This window comes from Mytilus galloprovincialis, chromosome 8 (assembly GCF_965363235.1).
Source record: "Mytilus galloprovincialis chromosome 8, xbMytGall1.hap1.1, whole genome shotgun sequence".
In the NCBI taxonomy this organism is placed as follows: Eukaryota; Metazoa; Mollusca; class Bivalvia; order Mytilida; family Mytilidae; genus Mytilus; species Mytilus galloprovincialis.
In genome coordinates this window covers 35,016,924-35,038,017 of record NC_134845.1, presented here as the reverse complement: position 1 = coordinate 35,038,017, position 21,094 = coordinate 35,016,924, and the positions used below count along the sequence as shown (strand labels likewise).

At 32.7% G+C, this 21,094-nt stretch overlaps 1 long non-coding RNA gene across 1 annotated transcript; it reads left to right on the top strand.

Annotated features, from left to right (window-relative positions):
• The first annotated feature begins 5,130 nt into the window (after nt 1–5,130).
• LOC143085657 (uncharacterized) lies at nt 5,131–19,464 on the top strand. Its single transcript, XR_012981396.1, has 8 exons — nt 5,131–5,191; nt 8,822–8,943; nt 10,516–10,693; nt 12,003–12,203; nt 13,320–13,706; nt 15,914–15,994; nt 16,829–16,951; nt 19,237–19,464. It is a non-coding gene; the product is annotated as an uncharacterized LOC143085657 (long non-coding RNA).
• Nucleotides 19,465–21,094: the final 1,630 nt, after the last annotated feature.

The window sequence follows — 21,094 nt, the reverse complement described above, 5'->3', positions numbered from 1 at the left end:
AAGGGGCCCAAAGGGTCCAAATTGAACTTTGTTTGATTTCATCAAAAATTGAATAATTGGGGTTTTTTGATATGCCGAATCTAACTGTGTATGTAGATTCTTAACTTTTGGTCCCGTTTTCAAATTGGTCTACATTAAGGTCCAAAGGGTCCAAAATTAAACTTAGTTTGATTTTAACAAAAAAATGAATCCTTGGGGTTCTTTGATATGCTGAATCTAAAAATGTACTTAGATTTTTGATTATTGGCCCAGTTTCCAAGTTGGTCCAAATCGGGGTCCACAATTAAACTTTGTTTGATTTCATCAAAAATTGATTAATTGGGGTTCTTTGATATGCCAAATCTAACTGTGTATGTAGATTCTTAATTTTTAGTCCCGTTTTCAAATTGGTCTACATTAAAGTCCAAAGGGTCCAAAATGAAACTGAGTTTGATTTTTACAAAAATTGAATTCTTGGGCTTTTTTGATATGCTGAATCTAAACATGTACTTAGATTTTTGATTATGGGCCCTGTTTTCAAGTTGGTTCAAATCAGGATCCAAAATTATTATATTAAGTATTGTGCAATAGCAAGAAATTTTCAATTGCACAGTATTCAGCAATAGCAAGAAATCTTCAATTATACAGTATTGTGCAATAGCAAGAAATTTTCAATTGCACAGTATTGTGCAATAGCAAGAAATCTTCAATTGCACAGTATTGTGCAATAGCAAATATTTTCAATTGCACAGTATTGCGCAATAGCAAGAAATATCTAATTGCACAATATTGTGCAATAGCAAGACATTTTCAATTGATTGGAGTTATCTTTCTTTGTCCAGAATAGTAGTTGAATCAACTTAAATCATTGTTTTATACAGTATACAATGTATATTCACTTTTACTACCAACTGATAAATTAAAGCAATCTTTACCATTCAGTGGTAACAAGCACCTTTTGTTACATTTGAATATTTTATGATGTATTTAAATGAGTAATTATTGTTGCAAACTCCATTAGAAATTTGAATTGAGATCAGTTTTGGAAAAAGGGAAAGGGGGATGTGAAAAAAATGGGGGTGGGGGGGGGGGGGGGGGGGGTTAAATTTTTCTCATTTCAGATTTCATAAATAAAAAGAAAAATTTCTTCAAACATTTTTTTGAGAGGATTAATATTCAACAGCATAGTGAATTGCTCAAAGGCAAAAAAAATATTTTAAGTTCATTAGACCACATTCATTCTGTGTCCGAAACCTATGCTGTGTCAACTACATGTATTTAATCACAATCCAAATTTAGAGCGGAATCCAGCTTGAATGTTGTGTCCATACTTGCCCCAACCGTTCAGGGTTCAACCTCTGCGGTCGTATAAAGCTGCGGCCTGCGGATAATAGTCCCAGTTATGTATGAGTCTTTGTAAATACAGCTGTTTCACAAATTACACCTTTTAAGGGAGAAATTAATAGTCATTGATATTGTTTTTGTTTACCTAATGGTTCTCCCAGATCTATAGGATCTCTATAGTTCATCTTATACAGGCACAACTGTGGAATTTTACCAGTATGCTATGAATACACATAAATAATGGCCAAATTGAATTTCGGAGAAAGACCCAAAGTGAAATGAGGGGAAGAATATAATTTTAGTATAAGCTTAAGGTGGCTAGGGCGTCTTCATTAAAATTGATAGATTTTTTTGATAACTTGTCAAAATGAAGTTTTCATTATGTTTTTTTTCAAAAAAGTGTTAAAAAGTATGGGTCACGGGACTTTTTTTCATGCTACAGGTTGTGCAAAATTGTCAAATTTTGTATAGATTACGCATGGAAAATCAAATTTTGTGTGATAGAAAGAAAACGTTCGATCAGAACTTTAAGATAAAACGTGAGAATATTGCTCATATAATAGGCTTTCAAATAAGAAAAAGAAAACGAACTTTTTTCTTGCTACATATCAAAATAGGTAAATGCATAACACTTTCTATAATAAATATTACTTTATCTCTAATATCTGAGTATCTCCCCTTATTTTTTCAAAGTTGAAAAAAATCTAATCAAACACAAACAAGGTGTTTTTCAGTAATTACAGCTGTAACTATGATAAAACACACAGTTTTCTATATTTAATTCAAAAGTATTTTACATAAATTACATACAATCTTTAAATTTGCACATTTCATCAAATATCTAGACCAAAGTTATCTGCTTCTTCAAAATCCAAGATGGAGGAAGACACTCGAGCCACCTTAATTAAAAACACTTTGAAGTTTGAGGGATATAAGTGTTGAAAATATGCATTGATCTTCGAAAAAAAAATAGAAGAGCAAGTGAACTTTCCATTCTAAGATATGATATTTTAACAAAACTTCATAGTAAACATGGCCAAGATTTAGCCATAACGGAGTTCCTAGGGCTGAACCAAAAGGACCTACTTTTCATAGAATTATGAAGTCCTTCAGTCATTCTGCAAATGAGAAAACAGCCAAAGGCCACAAATTAGTCTTCAACACAGTGAGAAATTCCCGCACCTAATGGCAGGCTTCAGCTGGCTCCTAAACATAAATGTGTACTTGTTCAGTGAAAATGGATGTCATACTAAACTCCAAGACATATAAATGAATTAAAATTAAAAATCAGACATGACTAACAAGAATGTGTCCATAGTACACAGATGCCCCACTCACTATCTTTTCCATGTTCATTGGACTGTGAAATTTGGGTCAAAACTTTAATTTTGAATTAAAATTAGAAAGAACGTATCATAGGGAACGTGTTTACTATGTTTCAAGTTGATGTGACTTCAAGTTCATCAAAAATTACCTTGACCAAAAACTTTAACAAAAGGCAGTGGCTATTTGACCGGCACCGGCAAAATAGCAAATTTGCTATTTAGCCGGCACTGAATAATACTGTTCATTGGTGTGATTAGTAGAAAAAAAAAGATTTATAATAATTTAAAATAATTTTATCACAATATCAAGCATTAAAAATACAGTACAATCAAAAATAAAATATTGAAGATGTTCTTAAACAAATAATTTATAACTTTATAATATTAATTTAAAGCATGAAAACACAATTGTAAATACATTATTAAAAATATTTTTTTCTAAAATATTTATATAAAAGTTGATTTTCAAATCTGTGTAAAATCTATGGTTTAAATATCCTGCCAGTGATAACACTATTGTTATGCAAAACTACATCATAAAACAGACATGACAGACAATATTAATAGTTAACTTGTTTGCTATGAATTTTAATTGGACACATGAATTAATATTGGCAATTGTTATAAAACCAATTCTTTGCCTTTGGAAGTTGTTTTAGTCTAGCTCAAGAAAATTTTTGCCACTCCAAACAGGAACTACACATTACACTGGCTTCCTTTGAATCTACATCATGTGGCCAAAATGATGTGTACTCAAAGCCGGGGGTAAGTCATATGGCGAGGGTTCTTGGGGCCGCTCAAGGTCCCCAGAAGCTATGGTGTTAATAGGGGAAAATACTGCATTCTCGCAATTTCCTGGGACTTAACATGACCTCACAATAATCATATTTTCAGCAGTTAAAAATCCACTTTTGAAACTAAATATTTGATAAATAAATTTGATGAAAAAAATAATTTCTCTATGTTTTAGTCTTTTTTCAACTTTTAATTCTCAAATATAATTATAAAATCAAGGACCATTTCCTTTTCTTTCTTATACTGAAATAAAATGTGTCAGATGATTTTTTTTTTCACGGTTTATGTTCAAAAGACTAGCCAGATAATTGCTTGATTATAATTGTATTTCTCAAGTCTTCTCATGGTACTGAAAGACCATTCTGTCATTGCATCGGCAACACAATCACATATGCAATGCTGGTTCCGTAAATAAAAAGAGTATACTAGTTCTGGAATGTAGTATAGCTACAAAGTGACTATTATATTTGTATTTCACTTTTTAATATATCTTATTACTTCTATTCTATTCTTTCTTCATTTTTGTCAATTTTTTGTATGTGTACGCAACATAGTTTCTTATTTTTTTTTAAGATAAGAAGTTTAAGTGTTTATATGAGCAACAGTAACAAAAGTTTTTAAAATAAAATTTGATATTTAATTATTATTCTTAAATTTTAATTCCAGTGAAATAGAATTTAATCAGAGCCGGCTAAATAGCAAATTTGCTATTTTGCCGGTGCCGGTCAAATAGCCACTGCCTTAACAAAACTTTAACCTGAACTTTGCACTATCTGTCTATGTTCAGTGGACCGTGATTTGGGGTCACCTGTGTATTAAGTTTCAAGTTGATTGGACTTCAACCTTATCAAAAACTATAGTACCTTGACCAAAAACTTTAACCTGAAGCGGGACAGACGGACGAACGAACGCACAGAACAGAAAACATAATGCCCCTCTACTATCATAGGTGGGGCATAACAAAGACCTGAGAGGCTTCTGACTTGGGACAGGTGCAAAAGTTTTGTGGGGTTTAACATGTCAAGTGAGATTTTAACCCTATCCTTACATGCATGCATACATCTATCTAGCCAATTTAGAAAAAAACGAACACACAGCAAGTTGTAAAGTAAAACTCGGTTTTAAAGAAGTCTGAGCCGGGACAATGCCAGAAAAGGTAACAAGAAAAACTAAGCAAAATGGTAATGCTGCATAAGTTAAGACTACTAGCAGTTACTGACATGCCAGCTGCAGAATTTTTTGTCATATCTCATTCGGCTGTACTTTTTGGTGCAAAGAAAGACAACTTTATTTCTTTTCCAGTTAATTTTCTAGTTTTTCGTGTACACAGTTGGCTTTATCTATTTGCTTAGCTTTACAGATATCAGTATTGTATTTTTATTTTTCGTTATATACAATATCATATTGATGTCTCCTCCTGTATCTATCTTGATACCAAATTGGTGATGTTCGAGTTGGACAAAAGACATATATTTCGCTGGTTTAAACAATATTTATTCATGATACCCACCCACCCCACCCCCTTTTCCCTCATAATATATGGGAATAAGTACTTGAAGGAATTAGCAATTAAGGTTCAGACCAAAGTAAACAAACTATTTAAAAAAACGTTTCTAATTCTCGAATAACTTGAGTTATCCAATCACGATCTCGTATCTCAAGTATTGTATTTCTTTTAAATAATTATTTTTAATCAGCTTTGAGATGACCCTACTATGTTAAGCGTCACTTAAATATTTTTTCAAACGGTAAGTGAACTTATTTAACTGTTTGTACATGCATGTTTTTCTTTCTAATCTGTTATCTGTTAATGTTATATATTCGCTACCATATTAACTGCATTAAGTATTCAACTAAACAATGATATAATTACATTGTCCATTGACGTTGTCACTATACGATATGACCTAACTATCATTGAGTCAAACAAAAATATTAGCTGAACTGGTTAAATATAAAAGATAAAAGCCGTGGCAAAACAAGATAATTGACTACAGTTACCCAAATGCCAACCCAACCCTCCGAAACACTGTCGCCCTTACACCATTCCTCCTATCAAATCATTATCTCCAGCCGGCCTTCAAATTTGCAAACACTCTTAAACCCCATTACCCACTTGATCACTGGCTATTTTTAATGACCAAATTTACCTCGCTTGTGTTTGCAACATACACGTGTATGTACACTTATTATAAAGTGTATAAAACCACTCCAGGTAACCTAGATCTTGGCTATATTTATATTTTATATATCACAGTAAATGTTCATTATCCGTTTGCTCTTTAAACTTTTAAATCTTGTCATTGTTGTTCTCATATTGTTCAAGCTTTATCTATAGTTTGGTCTTTTTAAAATAGGGGAGACATTCGGTGTTGTAAACGCAGTGGCGGATCCAGAAGGGGGGGGGGGGGTTCCGGGGGTTTGGAACCCCCCTTTTTTTTGGCCGATCAATGCATTTGAATGGGAGCATATAGGTTGGAACCCCCTTTACTCTGGGTTGGGAACCCCCCCTTTTTAAAATGGCTGGATCCGACACTGAAACGAAAGCTTATAGTAAACGACTTTGGTGCAGCCTTGGAACCACCAAAATTATGGCTATAATTGTATTGAGAACTATACACGAAACAAATATGAACAAAAAACAACACAAAGTGTATGAAATTGGGTTTCAAACAAAAACTTACAAAACTATCAGAATTATATATTATTCGTCAACGAAACATGTACTGAGAACTGAGATTGAGAATAATCCATTCTTTCAAATTACTATAGTCTCAACTATAGTACTTGGCATTGATATTCATTTGATGAATTATATAAGCTGGTTAGATCATGATGATCGTATATGTAAGATTATCTGATTCTCATCTAAAATATCACTTTTGTATAAAAATTAAAGTATATTTGCCTATACACACAAGACAACTATTTTATAATGCATATATATATATATATATATTCAACCATAATTATATAGACTATTGTAGTTCAGTTTGAGGAAATTTATTACAAAAAGATTCAGATAGAATAAAAAAACTTCAAAAAAGAGTAGCAAGAATTATACTTTAATAATCTGCTTAATAACTACTCTGGAATTATCTGCAATGCTTTTCTCTTTTATTACATCCGTTTAATATGTGGTTAGTTAACAAGAAAGAGCTGAATTTTGACTAGGATCTGTGCTAGTATCAGTATTTTCCATTCAACCGGGATTGTTTTAAATGACCTTCTATACCTTTATTTTTATACAGTTTCAACTTCACACGTTTTGCATTGTACATTCAGAGAAGATACTGTTAGTACAATGTAGTATAATAATTGATGTCTGCTCCAGCTTTTATGGGATCCATGTTATTCTTTTTTGGTTTTTTATTCCCTGTCTTTGTCTTTGTCTCTAAATTTCCCCTTTCTCGGCCATTACGTCAACCTGAGTCCGGCCTTGTGTGAGCGTTCGAAATTGGAAGAAACCCTATAGTTTTATTTTCATTTCAAGTTTGTTTGCGTATAACCTCGTCTTTGCTTAAAAAAGAAAAGGTTTTAAGGTTTCGAGTTATCGTAATTTTCCTTATATCACTTTCACGTAAAATTAAAAAATTATGCTATAGGACAAGCATAAAGAATATAATGTGGAAAAAAAAATAACTTGGTTATGGGAACAATAAGCTAACGTTATTAATATGCTCCTGCTTGCTTAAATTGGAGTGTCTGGTGCATGTGGAAACGACTTTCAAAGTCATTGGAGGCAGTTGGAGACATTGGAGAGAAAAATCAACCGTATTAAAGTGGTATGTGTGTGTTTCGTGGAGCGACAGATTGAACTTTTCAAAAAACTGTTATACAAAAAGAAAGCACAAACGGGTGGTGTTGGGTGGGGATTGTTCTGGTGGTGGGAAAATATTGTAAAGGACACATCTCCATTTATCCTTAGGGAGTGTACATGGATCCGCTGTACCCTTGCAGTCAATCAAGGGGTGCGTCTAAATTGGCGGAATCTCGAAGTACATACATACATAGATCTACATACCCCGCACAAACGTTGAACCTTTTACGGCCTATACTCACAAGCATTGCTATCAGCCAATGCTTATTACTTTCGATTGCTCACTAACTGCGACATTCTAAATTTTACGTGTAACAATTTGCAATTTGTAACACGAGTGAAGGATAGGTGCTCAACACAAAGCCTAGGGTTTAAATTTTACCGGTTCAACCGATAATCAATCTTTTGAGAAGGTCCCTACAGTCTACTTTGTTAACCTCAGCCTTTAGTATAATTATACCTTTTTGTACCATCTCTATTATAATAGATTATTAGAATTACAAATAAAATTACAAGAATAATCGATACGGTTTTTATACATGCTGCTAATTAAAATATTTATGAAAATACTTCGTTGTCCCAAGGAGGTTATATTACATAATATAACCTCCTTGGTTGTCCGGACTAAATTCTCGGCGTTAAAAAGCATGACATCCGTGTGCAATCTATCTCAAATTTATTAAAATTCAACCTAGTTTAATGACTAGATCTACGTAGAAAAAGCATAGAAGGTGTCATTTTGCTTATGACGTTTTTTGTAGACAATGTTAGATTTATTTTATCAATTTGAAGTATAAGCATTAAACATTACATAACAATTGCAGAAATGTAAACAAACTTAAAATATTAAAACATTAAAACAATTGTTGATACAAAATCTGGATTGCCCATGAAAGCCATACGGTTAATTTCTAATGGAAGCCGTTTATGTTATTCTTAAAATATACTAAACATATATTTATAAGAAATCTTGATTTTGGCAGGATTTATACTTATAACGATATAATTATTATTGACGATGACATTAACTAGAATATTAAAGCAATTCAATAAAATAAAAGTTTGCTATCATGCTACGTGGTTTCTATTCTTACTTTTACAAGTGCACGCGAATAATTATGTATAGGTTAGAGTCGATCCTACCAAACCTCCTTCCGGGTAAACAATCTTTTCGATCAAGAAATCTGCTCTTGTAAAACCTGTTTCAACCATTTCTTAACTATCTTTGCCTCACAATAATAAACCTTTTGAATCAGTTTGCCTTTCTCTTTCGGATTTACAGATGCATGGTGTGTCTTACAAAAGCCGAAAAACTGGTAATAGTTTTTTTTGTACTAGTATTAGACGGAATTTATTGTCATATTCTTGAATCCCCAGTCTTTTTTAATATCCTTATTCATATAAACGGTACATATATTTGAACATCTGTAAATACTAAAAACACATTTTGATTATCTCAATCTGGAAAACAGATAAAGAAAAAGGCAGTTTTTAAATTATACAAAGAAAAATATGAATGACGACTTGTAACCTGCACATCATTTCGTTCATATTTCAGATTATTGAATTATTGGTGTCGCTATTATACTGAGAATGGTGTCCTCAATCATAAAAGAGAATGTGCCAATGCTATTGATGGGACTAGTCCTTCCATTTTATATTGCTGCAAAAATGGAATCTGTAAGTACCAAACCGTGTGTACAATTCATGTATATTATTTGTAAGTTTCATTAGCTGAAAAATACCGAAGGATTTTCAAGGGAAGATATTTTCTAGAAAATGCATCAAATGCTTATATCCATTCATTTTGTTGTTACAAATGTAGGATTAAGTCAACCAACAATCTGTCGCTGGTAAATATGAAGTCGGTTATCTTGTTATCATGCGATAAAATCCCTATGTTACTTAAAGTTTCCAGCCCTTTCCACTATTTTTAACATGTTTAAGAGAGAGAAAAAAATAATCGTGCATTGACCACATGCAACACTCTAAGCGTCATATCCATGTTCGTTTTCAGAAAATCAATGAAATATATTCTTGGGGACATTTAAGTTACCATAAAAAATGTGTGCATAGTGCACATATATATATACCGTTTAGTTAAGTAAATTAGATCTTAAAATTGGAATTATCTTTCCTTGTCTATAATTGTATTTGCACCAATTACAAATATTAACAAAGAATGATATCTAAAATTCATAAAATGGTATTCGAAGTCTTAAATCAATGCAATGTTTAATTCTAAGCGATAACAGCAAAATTGAATATAATCTTTACCATTCAGTGCTCACAAGCACTGTGATCGAAATTTGCAGAGTTACATCTAAACTCATAAGTCGAAAATAAACCGACAGCCACCAAAAACTTGGGGTGATCTCAGGTGCTCCGGAAGTGTATGCAGATCCTGCTCCATATGTGGCACCTGCTCATGTTAGTACAAACCCGTGAATTAGTATAATTTGGTAGGTCACATTCGGGAAATGGTACGGGATAATAGTTTCAACAATTGTAAACGGATATTCCATACCCAGATAACGATCAACCAAATCATGATAGCACAATAAAACTGACGAAGTGATGATTTCAATTTCACCACTTGGTTTAATAGCTTCCTTGTGAGCTGCAACTCTATCAAGGAAATCATGATAGGAAGTACAAGCTCTGGAATAACGTATTAACTTTGAGATATACACTCCGTATACAGGCGCCGCCGGAATGTTGCTACAAGAGATGGAAAGTTCACATTTGGGAAGCTGAAATCATCTCTTTTGTCGTTAAAAGTTTTGTTTTCAACCGACCCTCATTGTCCATTTCAAGATGTTGGTCAAGATATGTGACAAACTTGACTATCTGCTGTATACAGTATTCTTTATCTCAAGTTCGATGGGATATATGCGTTCAGCATAGTCACCAAATTTTGAATTGTTTTGTGATAGAACATCATCTATATAGCGGAAAGTAAAGTTTAAGTATACTGAAAACTTCTCCTCTTACTTCCCAAGATGTTCCTATTATAATATGAAGTGAGTCTCATTGAAAAAGTTTCACCCCTGGTATGCCGATTGTTTGTTGAATAAACCTTCATTCAAGCGTAATAAATATGTTGTCAATAAATAAATCAAGCGTCGAGAAAATGTTAGTTTCAGAGAATATATTTTGTTTGAATCAGAATTGGTTTTTACAAAATAGAATTTATTATTTTTACATGTACGATTCGAGGTAAATAGTTCAGAATTTTAATATGTATTTTAGGAAAACTATACTTTGCTATCTTTTCCAACCAACTGGAGACCAAGGCTGGATCTATATGTCTCTGTTGTATATATCGCATGGCTGCTTTGTCAATGGATGTTGTATTTGGTAAATGTTGGAGACGTTATCCCTGGACCCGTGCTGAAACAAGGAAAGCGGCTAAACTATCGACTTAATGGTCAGTTTATTTACAAAATGTAGAAACAACAACCAGAACATGTGTACGTTGCTTAAATATATAAAAATCTTGATCAATGTGAATTGTACTTTATATCTCCAAACAGATTCAATTAAAATATATGACAACAAATGAATTTTGCTAAACAAGGACAAAACCATAAAAAGAAGACGAAAGTACCCTTTCTTTTTCTGACGGATTATGATATCGACACATTGTAAGAGAAAAAAAAACACATTTGACATTAAAAAAAAACCTGGTCCCGTCGCCATAAAACTATTTGAGTTAATTTTTTACCTAGCCTGAGAATTTTTCTCAATTTTTTTATTCTCAGCAAAATACATCGCCATAAAAGAAAATTTCAGATGTTTTCTCAAACTTCAGTATATTCTTAAATATTTAATTAAAGCTAAAACCATACTTAAGTCAAGACTTTAAAAGTATATAAACAATGGCTGTTGTTCGTGTACACCGTCTGAGAAACCGCCATCGTCGTCAGAGATACCTACCTAGGCAAATAGTTTTTCTGGACAGGCTTAATCCACTCAAGTCTATAGATGACGAGGAATTGTTTGATAGATACAGGTTTCGTCCACCAACTATATTTGTTTAGGGGCCAGCTGAAGGACGCCTCCGGGTGCGGGAATTTCTCGCTACATTGAAGACCTGTTGGTGACCCTCTGCTGTTGTTTTTTATTTGGTCGGGTTGTTGTCTCTTTGACACATTCCCCATTTCCATTCTCAATTTTATAACTTTCAAACTAAATGGAATTTCATCATGTCATCGTGAAACGAGGCGAAATTTTGCACTATCTCCCGTGGCAACCGGCACCTACTTGAGTTTAGTTGTCTCGCCTATATGAATAATATTTTATTGTACTCACGAAGTACTTTCCCGTATGCACTACATCTTTTGGCAACCAAAACCGACCGTCAAGACTACTTTGAACTACCCACTTAGGATCTGCTGTAAATAAGATCTAGATATAGAAACCAAATATTTCCAGAGATCTGTTAACATCCACAGTGAATGCCTGCGTTTATCCCTAGGTATAACTTTGTTAAAATTGGTTTGGTTTGCTCTGGCTGAAGTTTTTTGTTTTAGTTTTCTTGTGTCTACATTTAATTAGTTTTCCTTTGCTCTTCAGACTTGGCATTCGGTTAAGTTTTTGATTAAATATTATCATGTATCTATAACCCTTTTTAAAAGGGAATGATAAATTATCTATTTCCGCGGTTGATTTTTTTTGGTAGCCTGCTTGTTCTCATTGTACAACATTTAAATATAAATCTATTCTTTGTTATACAGGTTTCTTTTCGTTGGTGGTCAATATAATAGGTTTCCTAATTGCCACTTTATGTGGGTTTAAAGTTGCTGTTATATTTGAGAAGATAACAGAGCTTGTGACGATTGCCTGTCTGGTACAGTTTATAATAAGTTTTATACTACTTTTTACACAAAAGACAGAAAATTTGCCTGAATACAACATCAATACAGTTGCGAATAGGGGTAAGTTTGTAGTTAAACATATCATTATTTTCATTCGAACAAAACATTTATGCATTCTATTATAACTATTATTCTCACAATCATGTTATGCATAGTCTTGAGCTCTGTGCAGATGAATTATTTCCAGATAAAATATAAAGTAAGAAGCAAATTGATTTTTTTAGACAAAAAATTGTCAGTTTATTATGTAAGTTTTACTGAAATTTTATTTCTGTAACATGTCCTGTGAACAAGTGCTTATTTCTTTAATCGAGAGGATTTGATCATTAAAAAGAGGGGCGAAAGATATCAGAGGGACATTCAAACTCATAGATAAAAAAATAAACTGACATGGCTAAAAAAGAAAACGACAAACACACAAATGATAGTACACAAGACACAACAACGAAAACTAAACACTAAGCAACAGGAACTAAAAACTTGGGGTGATCTTCAGGAGAAGGTTGTACGTTTTAAGCTTATTGCATAGATTACCTTAGCCGTATCATGCACAACCTTTTGGAATTTTGGAACCTCAATGCTCTTCAACTTTGAACTTGTTTGGCTTTATAATTTTTTTTATATGAGCGTCACTAAAGAGTCTTATGTAGACGAAACGCGCGTCTGGCGTACTAAATTATAATCCTGGTACCTTTGATAACTATAATTACCAATATGCAAACCTATATTTACCAGAAACAGATTGATTCGAATGGCAAATGAATTAAACCTTCAGTACAGATATATGAAATTTTTATTTGAGACGACGGATTTAATAGCCATTTGGAATAAGATGATATAAAATTTCTTGATAATTTATCATGCTTGTGCTTTTAAGTAAGGATATCCGCATCGTAGGCAAACTTCATAGGTTTGATTGCAATGCTTGGAATGTTTTCTTTAAATGTGAATATTCATTAATTTTCGCAGAAAACAAATCCGTAGATGAAGACCAGCACACGTCAAAATATGAAAAAATATTTCCTTAAATGTACTGACAAACTTATTTTCCTATTTCTGAAAGTAGAAATGCTTAAACATTTTGTTATATCGGATGAATCATCGGATTGCATGTGTATAAAAGAAAGACACTATACTTTTCATATATATATTAACCATAGATCAATTGCATTTCAGGAAACATACTCGAAGATTGGCTAGTTGGAAGATCTATAAGTCCCCGCATAGGTTTCTTAGATTTGAAATTTGTGTTTGCCCGAACAGGCATGAGTGCATTAGCACTTTTGAATTTTTCTGTCTTGGCTAAGTATTATGAGAACAACAAGACGACCAACTACACACTTCTCTTAGCTATTGCAATGATACTTGTATATACGGCTGATAATCTGTACAATGAATCGAATATCGTGTACATCCGAGAGATGAGTCGAGATGGATGTGGCATTACTTTGCTAGTCTATTTGATCGGAATTCCACTTGAATATGGTTTGGTAGTCAGCTATGTTGGAACAACCAAATATGAGCTTTCATGGTATTGTTTGGTGTGTATTGCCGTATTCTTTTGTAAGTGTATGCATGCATGTTATTCGTATTTTACTTTTAATTTATTAATATGATTTGTTGTATTTTTATCACTAATCATGTAGAGGTTATTATCTTACCTCCTATACATTTCTAAGAGTATGATTTGTTAAGAGCAACCACGTAGAGACCGTGTATATTCCATATTAGGTTAGTAGGGTTCCATATTAGGTTAGAAGGGAGGTGGGCCCCTATAAACAAACAACACAGTGGTGAGAAAAAATCTTAAAGGTTTCAACAGACTATTGAATTGATACTGAACGATTGAAATTAATTTCATACAACACATTTAAAGCTAACAGGTTGTTGGCATTTGTTTTTGAATAAACTTATGGTAGTTGATTAACTATCGTATTAGGTCACTAGCGCACTATGTAACTATACATACCGTTGTCAGTGGAATTCTATTTTGGAAACAATAATGCAACACATAAAATGTCTTTAAAGTCATTATCTTTTTATTTTGTTAAAAAACGGATAGTGAGAAACAATGGATAGAAATGGAAAAAGTAAAAGCACAAAAATACATGTACTAAACTCAGGGGAAACAGAAATCGGAAAGTCCCTAATCACATGGCAAAATCAATTGACAAAACACATCAAAAGCGAATGGACAAGAACTGTCGTATTCCTGACTTGGTACAGGCATTTTCAAATGTAGAAAATGGTGGATTAAACCTGGTTTTATAGCGCTAAACCTCTCACTTTGTTGACAGTCTCATCAAATTCTGTTATATTTACAAGTCATTTTTATAGTTTAATGAAAAAAGGGAGAATTTAGGTTTTCCATTGAAAGAGGGTTAAAATCAAAAACGCAATACGGAAGATCGTCGTAGTGATATTGTAATAAGTTTATTGCAAATCAGCATATGAAATAATGCTATTACATCAACAACATCTGTAATATAGTAAGTGACACAATATAAATAAAAACAGTAAGCAAAATAATATCAAAAATATACATTAAACAAATAGTACCATATAATCTACTTTGTCAATTGTGATCGTAGTTTCCAGTTTTCATTTAAAAACAACAAAGAGAAAGTTTTAAAACCAACGTTCTTGAACATGTTTGAGTAAGTGATAAACATTTTGACATATTAGGTCAAGAACAATAATATTTAGGCAAAAATCTTAAACGCAAATGTCTATAGGCTGGACAAATCATTACAATATGATATTCATTTTCAATAGTTTTCATATTGCAACATTGACATAATCTTTCATTGCGAGACACATTGTTAAATATCTGAACAATTCGTATTAGTTATCAATCAATAAGAGACCAGATTATATATAAGGTGGCTTTATTTTTCTTGCGTTTTTTTTGAATGATTTGCTTTTCAGTTAGGAATTCTTTTTTTAATTTTTGATGGAGATATAATATACATTGACTTACAGATGTCTGTGACGACATCCTTTAAAACATGTTATGTCATTAGGATTTACACACCCTTCCTCTTATGAAACGAGATGCTATACATTTAGTCATCAGTGATAATATCAACTGAAGGATTTGATATAGTTATACACATTGTATACTAGTATCTAATACAGGTTTAACTCCGCCACATTATTTATGTATGTGCCTGTCCCAAGTCAGGAGCCTGTAATTCAGTGGTTGTCGTTTGTTTATGTGTTACATATTTGTTTTTCGTTCATTTTTTTTTATATAAATGAGGCCGTTAGTCTTCTCGTTTGAATTGTTTTACATTGTCTTACCGGGGCCATTTATAGCTGACTATGCGGTATGGGCTTTGCTCATTGTTGCAGGCCGTACGGTGACCTATAATTGTTAATGTCTGTGTCATTTTGGTCTTTTGTGGATAGTTGTCTCATTGGCAATCTTACCACATCTTTTTTTTTTTTTTTTTTATATTAAACCACCATTTTCTACATAAAAATGATTGTACCAAGTCAGGAATATGACAGATGCTATCCATTCGTTGATGTGTTGGACATTTTGAATTTGCAATTTGATTAGGGACTTTACGTTTTGAATTTTTCAGTTCAGTACTTTTGGGATTATACTTTAAACAACTGGCTGGTATCCCATATCGTATTCGGACCATATGAAAAAATGACCTGTGGATAACACTTGTGGGTTGGGTTGGAGGTTGGGATGTCAAAGTACCAAATATCTTTGGTTTAATATGCCTTATCTTGATTTGAACTTATTATTTATTCAGTATTAGGATACTGGACATATAGGAGCAGCAACAACGAGAAATCTCTGTTCAGATCAACTCCAAATGACCCAAGATTCAAAGGTAAGATACACCTTAACTATAATCACAGCTACTTAGGCGAATTTTGTTGTACAAGCCCTCAACTACTTTTTTTTTATCAAGATGAGAATGTGCAGTTGTTCTGATAGTTTTGTCCTGTTAACCAAGTTTGTAAACGCAGACAATGCTAGGCACAACTTGCATTTACATAAGAGGGGCGAACGATATCAAAGGGATATTCAAACTTATATGTCAAAAACAAACTGGCATTCAACAGTTGAAATTTATCATTGCTAAATTAACGAATATTTTTTGACAAATGAGCATATTCCATAGAATTGATACAATAATAAATTGTGTCTACCCAAGTACAATAAGAAACAATTAAAAAAGGCACATACAGAATGCGGCAGGGTTAGACAGTTCTATCATACGCAAAAGCCATAACTCTAAAATAAAAAGGCATACCCTCAAAGGGTCACATTCTACTTCATCAACACAGCACGAATTACAAATTCTGAAGTAAATAGTAAAAAAAGAAGATGTGGTATGATTGCCAATGAGACAACTCTTCACAAGAGACCAAAATGACACAAACTTACCAGGTAAAGGCCACTATAAATATTTAAATTTTAAGGTTTAATAACTAATTTGAATAAAGTTACATAAATTGAAGGAAAACAATAATCTGAAACAGTTTGAGACATGTTCTTACTTTGCTGAAATGCACAATAATGTATTAGCGAACAATTTAGATGAGCAAATGCTAAAATTTTCTGAAAAAATATCCCAACTATTGGATTCTTATTATAAAAAATGCTGTTCTTTGATCACTTTTAATTCCTATCTTTGTTGTTAAATTTGTATTATTATTAGATTATGAAACTATTACTACTGCATCTAAAACGAACTTGTTGGTGTCTGGATGGTGGGGGATATCTCGTCATCCAAATTACCTGGGAGACATAATTATGCATGTCGCTATGAGTTTCGCTGCAGGTTTGTATTTATCTATTTATTCTTATCGGTTTTGGATTACGTAGGGAAAGACATGGTTTTACATTATTATTACATAATAAAATGCATGTAGCAAGTTCAGAATATTACAGTTGTTATCCAATCGTTTGATGCGTTTGAGCTTTTAATTTTGCCATTTGATTAGGGACTTTCCGTTTTGAATTTTCCTCGGAGTTCAGTATTTTTGTGATTTTACTTTTCATTAACAGTACGATCAATTATGCCTCTTACTTCATCCATCGCTAAATAAGTTAAGCAAAAAATTATCTCACAAATATTGTGTGATGAGTGTTTTGTTGTACAAGAAAAACAAAAGATGCGATATGATTACCAATTAAAACATTATCTTAATAACTGAGGCCAAATGAAAAGGATGTTAAAAACTACATGTCACCACAGGCCATTCAACAATAAGTAAAACCAATTTCCTAACGTACAAAAAAAGAAATCTGTAAAAAAAAAACCTAGATAATGAATTGCCATAAAGGTTCAAAAAGTGTTTTTTTATATACGGACTTGATAAACGAAAACATTTATGATCGACAGGAATCAACGACAATCACTTGATAAGACACAGAGAGTACGGCTGGCTTAACTTTGCTTATGAAGGTTTACCCTACTGTACTGGGGCAGCACGGTGTTACAGCGCAACAAAAACTTAAACTGCTAGTTTCTGTTGAAAAGTGTATGATCATGCTGATTAGAAAATCAATTTATGAAAGTAGAAATGTCTCAGAGTACCAATCGATGTGTAATCGCAGCTACTGCAAGCAATTTCAACGCGCGATTGCAACTGATAACCATGTTGTCCGATACAAATAATATTATTCTGCACATCCCTTCTAAAATCTGTCCAAATACGAAATCAGTAGTCTGAGGGAAGTAATATGTTGTGCCATTTTGACAATAAAGTATAATAAGAATGTAGGATCACTGATATTAACACAGTTTTTAGTTATGAAATAAACTAATAAAAGTATCAATAATTTACCGATTAAGACTCTAGGTGTCAGACCACCAATTAAATACCCCTTTCTGCTCAACCAAATTTTGCAATTTTCACAGCTTTCTAATATTTTACCTAAAGTTTAACTCCATAGAAACCAGCTATATCCTGAATTGTACATATTATCAGCTTTCTGCATGCCAATTTTCAACATAAAGCCTTCTAAAAATTAGTATACTCTGGAGCGCATTAATCCTCAATTTTTGATGCAAACTCATAGACAAGTAAATTTTGGCTCAAAATGGTCTACATATATTTCCCTTTCACCAAAAGTTTCATTTCTTCAAATTTGTTGGTTAGTTTAAGTAAACAAGGACATCAAGAGCACTATTTTTTGTCAGAGAGTAGGGCTACTTTTAGGTTGCGTTCTCAATTGGAGGGAGTTATTGGTGGTCTGACACCTAAACTACAATTTTACCCTGATGCATTGTACCCTTGAAGAATAACTTTAGGCAATTGTGAAATTCGTTTGTAATATGATTTCAATTAGAGCAACACAATTTCTAAACCTAGTCTTTGTATTTATAAAGGAATTCAGATAAGGGTTTTGAGTAATTTAAGGAATCAAAATACTAATTTTCAGACTAGTTTGGAATCATGCATACCTAAGAAGGTGCCAAATGAACATGACCGTCCAATCAAAGGGAAATTATGTTATTGTTTCATTTCGTATGTATTTGAAATAAGTTTTCGGTGTGAAAATAAAATTACATAAATAAGGAAAGAGCAATTATTGTCCAATTTTTTGAGTTGCCATGGTTTTTTTTTAAATAAATTTTGAAATAATCGTTGATATAAATTTTTATTATACTATCAACCTTTATTTTGTTCATAGGCGTTGTCAAAGATAACTTTATAAGCTTTAATCATCTCAGCACATTTCCAGAACGTATATCCAATACATTTTTTTTTATACGAGAAGAAAAATGTTATTATTGTCGTAACGGGTAAAACATGACAAAAACGAAACAAAAAGACAAAGACTAGTATACAAACCACACCATAAAAACCCGCATGAATTTGCAACACGAATCTCTCCAAACATCGAGGGTGAGATATGGTGTCCTGGAAGGAATAGCAGATACTATTATACATATGGTAGCCCACATGTACAAATTCGGTAATGTCTTAATCAATGAGATATTACCCTCCACACTCCAACACTCTGAAACGAGAATGGAATACGATACCTAATAAGATTAACATTAAAACTAAAACAGTCCCGTACTTTAATTTTAATTTTTTTTAATATCTTTTTCAGGTTTCACTAATGTACTTCCTCACTTGAACGCATTCTTGATTGTATCAATGTTGTTGCAGCGAGAACGAATGGACTTTGAGGAATGTAAAAACAAATACGGCGATGATTGGGAAAGATACTGCAAGCGTGTCAAATGGGGAGTTATCCCATATATATTTTGATTTAAAGAATTTAACATTTGTTTGGAGAAAAAAACACCCGATGTAAATAAACTCATTATTAATATCAGGATTTCATTTATTAACGCCAAACACACGTATCGTTTAAAAAAGAAAGAAAAAGTGACAAAGGTCAAATACAGAATGAATATAAAGAGCATTGAGAACTTTGAATATTTTATGCCAGACACACCCAGGGTATTCCCGGGTGTATCCTAGTATTATTGATTATGTATTTTGGTGATCGCTAACTAAGACCTACATGTAGTAATTGCATTCTGGAAACTTTATAGAAGACGATATTTCCTACTACAAAAACATTCAAATAAGACACTAATGTAATTGTCTAAAAATGCTTGTCTGTTTGTAAAAAAAATTGAGAATGGGAATGGGGAATTTGTCAAAGAGACGACAACCTGACCAAAGCGCACCACAACCGAATGCCACCAATGGAGGCGGGCTGCGGCTCAATAAAAATGTGAACTAGTTCAGTGAAAAATGACAACACACTAAACTCTAAAACATATGTATGAACTAAAAAAAACCAAAAACATGCAAGATTAACAAAGGTTAGATGCCCTGGGCTTTGGACAGGCCCAAACATGCGGTGGGGTTAACATGTTTTGTTAGATCTCAACCCTCCAACTATACCTCTAGCTAGTGAAGAATAAACAAACATACCGCAATACGCAGAGTTCGAGTCTGGTGTCATAAAAGGTAAACAAAAAAAAAACAAAAAAAAAACAAAAACTAAGCAAAATGACGAATATATATTAATTAACAAATGACCACAATGTAACTACAAAATCAAATAAGTATGTCCCTTGAAAACATTAGATATATGGAAAAAAGCATTGTTAGCGCTCTAATGTGTACAAATTTTGTTAGAATTTAATGAAACTTAAATCATATGTTCATATTAGCAGTGACAAGACAAAGTGCAGACGACTTATTTTTAAAAAGAGTTAGGCGCTTTTGAAATATTGATTATCTTATGGTTTTGGCCTGTTATATATTTCTTGCATGAAAATATATTTCTCTTATCACACATTACAGAGTGTGAAACGACAAAGTGATACGAAAATCTGTATTTCTTTGATTGGCTTAACAAGCTTCATTATACGTTTGAACGGCATTTCCATTGGCTATTCGCTAGGTCATAGATGTGTTCCAAAGGTTAAGACGATGTATATTTCTTCCATGGCAACGGACATAAGGGATTGCATTTCTTTGATTGGCTTAACAAGCATCATAATACGTTTAAACTGCATTTCCATTGGCTATTCGCTAGGTCATAGATGACGTTCAAAGATTAAGACGAAGTACATTTCTTCCATGGCAAAGGACATTTGAAAGTTTTTCAATGTTATACAACACACTCGCACATTTCACCTGACAATTTCCTTTTTATCAAATTTTATTGCATTCTCAAGCGTGAAAACATCTTAAAATGTCTGATGTTAAAGTGTCACCTGAAAAGGACACATGACGTTATACTGGAATATGCAAAAGATCAAAGATTCGTGGAATTTTTCATTTAGAGTTTTGACCATAAGAGAAATAGGTTTAACAGCTGGTAAGAAATTTAGAAACGAGGTTTGATATCAAGGATATCCCTTTGGCAGTTGTTATGAAACATAAAATTATAAGGAAATTTGCATTGTCAGTATTTTCATGTGTACATTGTTGCCAGAATTTTA